Genomic DNA, 10,913 nt, shown 5'->3' with positions numbered 1-10,913 from the left:
TCATATTTAAAAAACCAAAATGAATTCTAAAGTTGTTATGTCAAAGAATATATGTAGACTCTAGTCCAGAACTGAGATAGAAAACGTATTAGTCTGTAAAATTTTTGTTATGTCTCACTTACTTTTGTTGAACACTTCTTACTAAAACTATATGGTGAGAGTTTTTGAAACTTTTCTAATATATATTTATAACATCATCCTATGAGTTTCATTAACTATTAGTGAAATTATATTTCAAGGGCACTTAACTGTTAGTATTATTAGCTCCATATGAAAACTTATTAACATAAATAATTTAAAATTTTATTGTGAAATATGAAATATTTAATGTTTTGGAAAATATTGTATCTTTTCCTGGATTTCCAATTCCATATAAACTGAATGAAGTTATCTCATCTGGCAAAGCTATCAAGTTTATAGTCGCTAATTTTATATTAACAAATTGCTTTTAGGAAAAAAATTAAAATTATATACTTAAACTTAAGTACTGATAGATATAGTATCCTATGAAAAATAATTAATTTCTAGCAATTTAACTAACAGTAATTCTGTCCTTATGCAATAATCTCTTAATTAGAATAGTGTCCTATATTGGAATACTAGTGTTTGAAACAAATTAATGAATTATTTTGAGATTGAGTATAAACTTTTTATGAGGAGGAGATGAGTAGAGAAAAATATCTAAAAGTAGAATTTTCTTTGAGGAAACATTTTGACAGAATGCCTAGTTACTGATTCCATTTCCAAAGATGATTTTAAATAGTTTCTCCTTCCTTATAGAAATAAAACATTTTAAAGAGCTTCTATGATGTTTATAAATATTAAAGATGAAATTTATTCTGACTATAGATTAGGAACTTTGCTATTACTAACAGCTAGTTTGTTCTATGGTGTATAAGGAAACATGCAGATAAAATAGTCAAGTATTGCAGTGAGTTTTTCATTCATTGCCAAGCTAGAATTGTCATTACCTTGTGTTTTTCTCAAAAATTGCTACATGCTAAGGATTTAATGTGGGCTGGGTGAAAACAGTGAAGGGATTAAGCAGGAAAAAAAAATTGTACTCACATAGGCAACACCATGGGGTTCTCAGGAGGGAAAGGGAAGTAGGGGGAGGTGAAGGAAGACAGAGGAGGGATAGACGGTGATGAAGGGAGACTTGACTTGGAGTAGTGAACACAAAATGCAATATACAGGTTATGTATTGTAGAAATGCACACCTGAAACTTGTGTAATTTCATTAACTTATGTAACCTTAACAAATTTAGTAAAAAGTTTAAAAAAGAAAAAAACAAATACATGTGGAGACCATTGCAATTTAATGGTGTACCAGCAAATGTACCTACAAGCCAAAATACTTGAGGACACATTGCCGTAATATAATAACAGTACAACTAATGGTGTTTACAAGGATTGGTCTCAACCTTTTTTTTCCATGGCACAAACACACACTAATTGCTAAGGTCAGTGCCCCTGACTAAATACAACCATTTTCATCTCATGGCACAAATAAATTAGTTACTAAGGGAGAAAAGGTCAGGGCTCCTTTTTCTCTAGTAATTAGTTTATGAGTGCGTGAGAAACAAAGGTTGAAAATCACTGGTCTAGAAGAACTATTTGATAATTGAACAAACATGTTGTCAGCATATTCTTAAGGGATATCTTAAATACGTAACCAGAACTTATATTATTATCGTATTAAGAACTTCAAAGAATAGATCATACCAAAATTTTCTGCTTTCTAATATTTTATTTCTACCAAATCTTAGGTAATTTTTTTACGTATTTGAGTGGAGTGAGGTTTGCAGATATTTCTTAAACACTTTTACTGTGTCTATATTTGTTAGAGCGTGACAGTATTGAAGAAAATAATGACATATCTAACTTGGAAATATGGCCTTGAATAATGTTTTAATTTTTATAAAAACTTGCATTTTTGTTAATGGTTTTACAACCATTTATTTGAAAGTGACTTCATATCCCAAGGTCACCGGCTTCACTGAGGTATTGTTTGGCTTGAGTATGCATGCTCACCAGCTTGAGTGAGGGGTTGTTGGCTTGATTGTGAGATCATAGACATGATGTCATGGTTGCTGGCTTGAAGCTCAAGGTCGCTGACCTGAGCAAGGTGTTTCTCACTCTCTGTATCCCCCTGGTCAAAGTACATATGAAAAAGCAATCATTGAACAACTAAGGAGCTGCAATAAAGAATTGATGCTTCTCATCTCTCTCCCTTCTTATCTGTCTGTCCCTATCTAAGCCTCTCTTTGACTATCTTTCTCTCCTCTGTCTCTGTCAAAATAAAAAATAAAAGTGGCTTCATTAACTTGGATTCCAGATATATTTTAACAGAATGTATTTTTTTCAGAGTAATAGCAGAGTAGGAATTCAGCAAATGTATATTCTATTTCTTCAAAAAACTACAGTTATGGCCCTGGCCGGTTGGCTCAGCAGTAGAGCGTTGGCCTGGCGTGTGGGAGACCCGGGTTCGATTCCCAGCCAGGGCACATAGGAGAAGTGCCCATTTGCTTTGCCACCCCCCCTCCTTCCTCTCTGTCTCTCTCTTCCCCTCCCGCAGCCCAGGCTCCATTGGAGCAAAGATGGCCCGGGCGCTGGGGATGGCTCCTTGGCCTCTGCCCCAGGCGCTAGAGTGGTTCTGGTCGCAGCAGAGCGACGCCCCGGAGGGGCAGAACATTGCCCCCTGGTGGGCAGAGCGTCGCCCCTGGTGGGCGTGCTGGGTGGATCCTGGCCAGGCGCATGTGGGAGTCTGTCTGACTGTCTCTCCCCGTTTCCAGCTTCAGAAAAATACAAAAAAATAAATAAAAAATAAAATAAAAACTACAGTTATGATGCCCTGGCAGGTTGGCCCAGTGGTAGAGCATCGGCCTGGTGTGCAGGAGTTCCAGGTTTGATTCCCGGCCAGGGCACACAGGAGAAGCACCCATCTGCTTCTCCACCCCTCCCCCTCTCCTTCCTCTCTGTCTCTCTCTTTCCCTCCCGCAGCCAAGGCTCCATTGGAGCAAAGTTGGTCTGGGCGCTGAGGATGGCTCCATGACCTCTGCCTCAGGCACTAGAATGGCCCTGGTTGCAACAGAACACCCCAGATGGGCAAAGCATTGCCCCCTGGTGGGCATGCCGGGTGGATCCCAGTCAGGCTCATGTGGGAGTCTGTCTGACTGCTTCCCCGTTTCCAAATTCAGAAAAATACAAAAAACAAAACAAAACAAAAAAAACTACAGTTATGCACTTCCTATGGGTTGGGCATTCCATTTTGTAGTGGAAAACCCAATTCTGGTTCTGTATTACCTCACAGTAGTGAGGTAAACATGAAAATATAATTTTAGTACAATGTGTTCATAGGCATAGAAGTTGTGAAAAAATTGGTTCCAGATAACAGAAAAAATTGATAAATACTGTAAAAGGCTCAGGAAACCATTTATAGAAAAGATGAGATTTACATACTGCCCCAAAAGATAAGCACTTTACCTAGCAGTCACATAAACACTCACATACAAATGCCTTGGATTTTTGTTCATGAAGTAATTTTCTCAATTTTCTTGGTGGTGTGCTTTTTCTACTGTGTTTCTCAGTGTTCTAAATAAATTCTAATAAATTTGTAATTTTTTTTTAGAAAATAAAAAAAATATTTTTAAATTGGTTTATAACTTACATTAATTCAAGGGTTTTTTTTTGTTTTGTTTTTTAATCTTAGGTTGTCAACAACCTGATCCCATAGTGGACAAACTGTTCTTGTTAAATAATTGTTAATTTGGGGCAGCGGTGCATAAGAATGCAAGTTGATATTTTGTTCGTTGTGTCTAGTGGCAGCACACTTGCAAGCTACAATTTGTTTCTTCAGTTCCCTGACTTTCTCAGTATTAAGCAAATGACAGTTTTTCTACACCTGTGAGGCAGTATAGTGTTGTGAATAAGAGCAGGCCTCAGGAATCAAACTATCTACATTTAAACACTGCTTTACTATTTGCTAACAGCGTATCTTGTGGCAGTCACTTCAACTCTCCGTCTGAGATTTCTCACTTTTGTAATGGAGATACTGTATCTCCTTATATATATTATATGGTTTATATTTATAAAATCCATGAAACTATCTCTAGTAAATACTATTGACCACAATGTGAATTGACATAAGCTTTTTTCTTTTTGTCTTCAACTTTAAATCGAGTTCATTCCTAGAATTTTCTTAATATTTTAATCCAAATTTAATATGTTCCATTATTTTCTGCCAATACTGAACTAATTTTTCTAGAGATGAGTTTAGAAGCATACCAGCACAAAATAAATGATAAGAGAAATGAATAATAACCTATAAAATTGGAAAATGTTTACAAACAATATATCTGAAAAGTTGATATTGGAAATAGAAATAACATATAATTCAATAGCAAAGAAATAAATAGGCCCTGGTCGGTTGGCTCAGTGGTAGAGCGTCGGCCTGGCGTGTAGAGGTCCCGGGTTCGATTCCCAGCCAGGGCACACAGGAGAAGCGCCCATCTGCCTCTCCACCCCTCCCCCTCTCCTTCCTCTCTGTCTCTCTCTTTCCCTCCTGCAGTGAGGCTCCATTGGAGCAAAGATGGCCCGGGCACTGGGGATGGCTCCTTGGCCTCTGCCCCAGGCGCTAGAGTGTCTCTGGTCGCGGCAGAGCGACGCCCCAGAGGAGCAGAGCATCGCCCCCTGGTGAGAAGAGCATCGCCCCCTGGTGGCTGTGCCGGGTGGATCCCGGTCGGGTGCATGCGGGAGTCTGTCTGACTGTCTCTCCCCGTTTCCAGCTTCAGAAAAATACAAAAATAAATAAATAAATAAATAAAGCAAGAAAATATGGGCAAAATACTTGACTAGACATTTTCCTGAAGAAGAAAAATGAATGGCTAAAAAATATATGAAAAAGTGATCAATGTCACTAATCATTAGAGAAATGTAGATAAAACCCACAATGGGCTATCCTCTCACACATTAGAGTGGTCATCAAAAAGTCCACAGATAAAAAAATTCTTATTAATATGTGAGGAAAAAGGAACCTTTGTGCACAGTTAATAAAATTGTATATAGACATAGCTACTAAGGAAAGTATTTTGAAAGTTTATTAAAAAAATAAAACTACCATATGATCCAGCAATTCCACTTTAGGGCATATATCCAAAGGAAAAGAAAACATTATGTTGAAAGTATGTCTTCACCTTCATGTTCATTCAAGAATTGTTCATAATAGCCAAGACATAAAAACAAAGAAAGTGTCCACTGGTGGATAAATTTGTAAAAGAAGCTGTGAGATACATGTGTATATATGGATGCATATATATAATTTAGTCATAAAACAGAAGGAAATCCTCCCATTTTTTACAACATGGATAAAATTTAAGAATATTTTGCTTCCTGACTGGTGGTGGCACAATGGATAGAGCACTGAGTGAGGACACTAGGTTTCAGATTCAAAACCCCAAGGTCGCTAGTTTGAGCTTGGGGTCATCCAACTTAAGTCAAGTCTTACAAGCTTGAGTGTGGGGTGCCTACCTTGAGAGTGGGATTACTGAAATAATCCCATAGTCACTGGCTTGAGCCCAAAGGTTGCTGGCTTGAGACCAAGGTCACTGGTTTGAGCCAATGGTCACTGGCTTGAACAAGGGGTCACTATCTCAGCTGGAGCCCCCTGCTCAAGGCACTTATGAGAAGCAATCAGTGAACAATAAAGTGATGCAACTACTAGTTGATGCTTCTCATCTCTCTCCCTTTCTGTCTCATTCTCTCTGGCTAAAAAAAGAACATTTTGCTAAATGAAATAAGTCAGACATAGAAAAACAACTATTGTATTATTTCACTTGTATGAAGTCTTATAAAATGACTGATAGAAAAAGACATCATATTTGTAATTACCAGAAGAGAGGAGGAGGAGTTAGATGAAAGTAGTCAAAAGAAACAAACTTCCACTTTTAACATAAATAATTACTGGATCTGCAATGTACACTATGATTAATAAAGTTAACACTGTTGCATATTTGAAAGTTAAGATAGTGGACCCTAAGCGTACTCATCACAAGAAAAAAACATTTCTTTCTGGATGAGGTGATGAATATTATCTAAATTTATTGTGATATTCCTTTCACAAGGTAGGTAAGTCACATCATTTTGTTGTAAACCTTGAAATTATACATTGATGTATGCCATGCCAATTATATCTCAATAAAACCAGAAAGAATATATTCACATGAATCACAAATCTTAAAAAACAGTTTCAATTTATTACTTAAAAGTAATCTAGGCCCTAGCCAATTGGCTCAATGGTAGAGCATTGGCCCTGCATGTGGATGTCCTGGATTTGAGTCCCAGTCAGGGCACACAGGAAAAGCGACCATCTGCTTCTCCACCCCTCCTCCTCTCTTTTTTCTCTCTCTCTCTTCTCCTCTTGAAGCCATAGTTTGATTGATTCAAGAGCATTGGCCCTGGGCACTGAGAATGGCTCCATGGAGTCTCCACCTCAGACACTAAAAATAGCTTGGTTGTGAGCATGGCCACAGATGAGCAAAGCATCAGCCCCAGACAAGGGTTGCCAGGTAGATTCAAGTCGTGGCACATGCAGAAAGTCTGTCTTTCTATCTCTCCTCCTCTCACTTGGAAAAGAACAACAACAAAAAAAAAACCCCACAAAACAAAAACCAAGAAAAAAACCCACAAAACTCCAAAATAATAGTAGTTTTTCTAATATTGCAATTTTGAAAATATGATGTAATTGCCAAGGCCATTTAATTTCAAGAAAGATGTAATATCCTTTGATAATTACATTCTTCCCAGCTGTGGAAATTAATTCATATGGCAACAAGCACACGGAAACTGCAAAAAGCTTGATTCTTACAAATTAGTTACTGTTCAGTTTTCCATGTGAGGATAGCAACCATATTCTTGCCATATGGATGAAAATCTCTACAGATAGGTGAATTGTAAACAGCCTGTTCTAATTCTCAATACCTTTAAAAATATTACCAGCTGTTTTTGTTGCTTACTTTTAATTTTCTTTACTCTTTTGTATATCCCAGGTTAGTACTCATTTTAATTCAGGGTAGTAGCATGTTTATAATTAACCTCATTTCTTCCTATATAAGAAACACTGTTGCTTTCCCAGCTTTCCTCAGATAATATTTTGGTGCAGTTACTCTGAGGGTTGTGAATAGGGATTAATCCCCTAACTAGCATATGTACATTATTAAGAAAATTATGAAATCCATTAAAAAATCTATTCACTGGGAAGGAAAGATTGTTCCAGTTCTTTGAGAACTTTTGGATCTTTTAAAAGTAAGTTCAGTGTATTCACAAATCATTGTAGCAGAATACTGTCAAACAAGACTCATCTATCTGGAAATCAAATAATCTTTATAAAAAAATAAAAGTTATCAACTGAACATATTTAGAAAAGAATATAAAAGAACATTTAATATTTTAAAGTTATGCATACTTATTGTTAAACTTAGAATTTTAACATTTGTAAAAATTATTTTTCACTTAGCCATTTTGATATGTTTAAAGAATGGTCTATTTCAGTGATCCCCAACCTTTTTTGGGCCACGGACCGGTTTAATGTCAGAAAATATTTTCACAGACCGGCCTTTAAAGTGGGACAGATAAATGTATCATGTGACCGAGACAAGCGTCAAGAGTGAGTCTTAGACGGATGTAACAGAGGGAATCTGGTCATTTTTTAAAAATAAAACATAGTTCAGACTTAAATATAAATAAAACGAAAATAATGTAAGTTAATTATTCTTTCTCTGCAAACTGGTACCAAATGGCTGATGGACCGGTAACCCTCCGCGGCCCGGGGTTTGGGGACCACTGGTCTATCTTGTTTGGTGAGGTGTCCTGGAGAGGATTTTTGTTTTGTTTTTGTATTTTTCTGAAATGAGAAGCAGGAAGGCAGAGAGACAGACTCCTGCAGGAGCCTTACTGGGATGCAACCAGCAAGCCCACTAGGGGGCCATATTCTGCCTATCCAGGGGTTTGCTCCCTTGCAACTACAGACATTCTAACGCCTGAGTTGGAGGGAATGGAGCCATCCTCTATACCCGGACCATCTTTGCTCTAATGAAGCCTTGGCTGTGGGAAGAGAAGAGAGAGACAGAGAGGAAGGAGAGTGGGAAGGGTGGAGAAGCAGATGGGTGCTTCTTCTGTGTGCCTTGACTGGGAATCGAACACAGGATATCCAGACACTGGACCAATGCTCTACTGCTGAGTTAGCTGGCCAGGGCTCTGGAGATTTTCTTTTGAATACATTTCTTCATTCACTTAATTTTTGTTTACATTGTATTAAATTTGAAGTTGTACTACTAAAAAAATAATAACACAAAATTATTGCTATCATTGAAAGTTAATAATGCATCTAGAAGTTGCAGGTCCAATGTAAAGTTTGTGCCAGTTAAGTGCATAGTTGTTTGCTTGTTGTTTTCTTCTTATGTAGAAATATGTAAAAATTAGCTACAGGTAAATGTATAAAACGTATAATATATTAAATAGGTTAAATGAAAGTAATATCAACATATGTTATCAGATTTAATATCAAATTATATTTTAAGTACAAGGGAGCTAATTATTATTACACATTAGCATAACCCTTTAAAGAAGTCACCCAACCCACAGTGAAGAAATGAAAAATGTAGCAAAAAACATCTACACCTATAGATATGTATCTATTAAATACCAAATCTTTTATTTTCTATTTAAAAAAAATGCAACATCTGATATTTAAAAGGTTTAAAAGGTTTATAGCACATATCTAAATATCAAATATGTGATGTCAGATTTTATCAGATATTAACAACTAAAACACATGTGAAAAGTATTGTGTATTTCAGTTGAGATTCTCAAGAGTAAGTATTACATGCACATGTTTATCCACTATGTAAATGAAATTTTCTATTTCTTAGGTTAATCAATGCATTGAGTGGGCTATAGATATTATGATTCATTGACAGTGATATACTAAAGTATTCTGCACAGTTAGCTGACTTTATGAGTTTTAATTTTCATTTTAGAAGCTAACCATCATAACTTTGGCACATATACTAAATTAGCACAAATGCTCATGGTTGCAGCACTAATGTAAAAGTGACAGAGATGTATACCAGACTACTAAAAGTCAGGAACAAGTGAGGATGACGAAAGAAAAGAGAAACCTATAGGTCCTTAATAGAGTATTCATACTTTCCAAAGGCAAACACTAATTTGCTGCCGTATATATATATGGCATATATATGTATATATATATATGTATGTATGTATGTATAAAGCCATGAATAGTACAGAATTTACATAATACACCAATTCTGTTTCAAAATATTTTACATGTTGGAAGAATAAAGCTACATTCCTAAGATGGAAATGTCGGTTTATTATAGCATGTAATGGCATTGAGCCTTTTAGAACTTTACCCAGAGCAATACTGTGACTGACAGTAACAACAACAACAAAAAATTAGTAATTGTCTCTGAACACCTATCATTTACTATAATTCTAAATCAAAATATTGTTTAATTTGATTACAGCACAGAACATTTTATAATAATCTGTGAAAACTTGGAAACACCACTCCATTTCTCAAAGAAAATGAATACATATTTAAAATTTTCTAAATTATTAGATTCTTTGGAGGTTTACTGCATCTAAATTATTAGACTCTTTGGAGGTTTACTGCAAAGTTGACAGATATTTCTGGATTATTTTGTGTTAAAAAGCAAGAATAGCCTGACCAGGCAGTGGCGCAGTGGAAAGAGCACCAGACTCGGATGTGGAGGACCCAGGTTTGAAACCCTGAGGTCGCTGGCTTGAGCACAGGCTTATCTGGTTTGAGCAAGGCTCACCAGCTTGAGCCCAAGGTTGCTGGCTTTAGCAAGGGGTCACTCTGTATGCTGTTGCCCACCAGTTAAGGTACACATGAGAAAGCAATCAATGAACAACTAAGGTGCTGCAACAAAAAATTTATGCTTCTCATCTCTCTCCCTTCCTGTTTGTCCCTATCTGTCCCTCTCTCTATCTTTGTCTCTGTCACACAAAAAAAGCAAGAATATTTAGTTATTCTAAAGGTCATATTACCTACTCTGGATATATTTTAATGAATCCTCCTTGCCTATTCTATACCTCTGTGTCCAGGACACTTAATAAACACAATTTACAAACATATTTATGTTAGAGTAAGTAAAAATCAGTGACCTCAGAGGTAATTTTCTGATTCTCTGAGAATCATACTGAGTGACCACAGAATATGAATATGAAATTTTGCCAAGGTCAGATGATTAAGTCATGATAAAGTAATAAAGAAAAAAATGAAAAGATATAGTACACATAGGGATATATAGCATACAGAGGTTAAAGTGTACAATGAAATAAACTGGTGTAAAGGTGAACAAAAGTCTTTAGTGAAAAATACAAGTTATACCAGAATATTTACGGATCCATGATTTGAAAATTTTAATAAAAAGTTATAAACATTAATTGCTGTCTTTATTTTACATTTATTATGAACTTACTATTTACCAGGTGCCATCTTTAGCATTTTATATGACATATATAACCCTATGATGTTTATATTATTTTTATCTCTGATTTATAGATGAAGAAACTAAGGCAAGAGATATTAATTACTTAGTCTGACTGATTATGCTCTAACAGATGATTTTTTATTGCTTCTGTATACATTCTTAAATGTACATAGTAGGTAATGTTGTAACATTCTTCTTCTTATTATTATTATTATTGTTATTATTATTATTTAGACAATTAAATTTAACAGGGAAACTTTGGTCAACCAGAGCACATAGATTTAGAGAAAACATCTCCACATCATTTGGACAGTCGATTATGCTGTATACCCATCACCCAAAGTCAAATCATCTTCTGTCACACTATATTTTGTT

Source organism: Saccopteryx bilineata, chromosome X (genome assembly GCF_036850765.1).
Source record: "Saccopteryx bilineata isolate mSacBil1 chromosome X, mSacBil1_pri_phased_curated, whole genome shotgun sequence".
Lineage (NCBI taxonomy): Eukaryota > Metazoa > Chordata > Mammalia > Chiroptera > Emballonuridae > Saccopteryx > Saccopteryx bilineata.
This window is presented reverse-complemented; position numbering follows the sequence as displayed.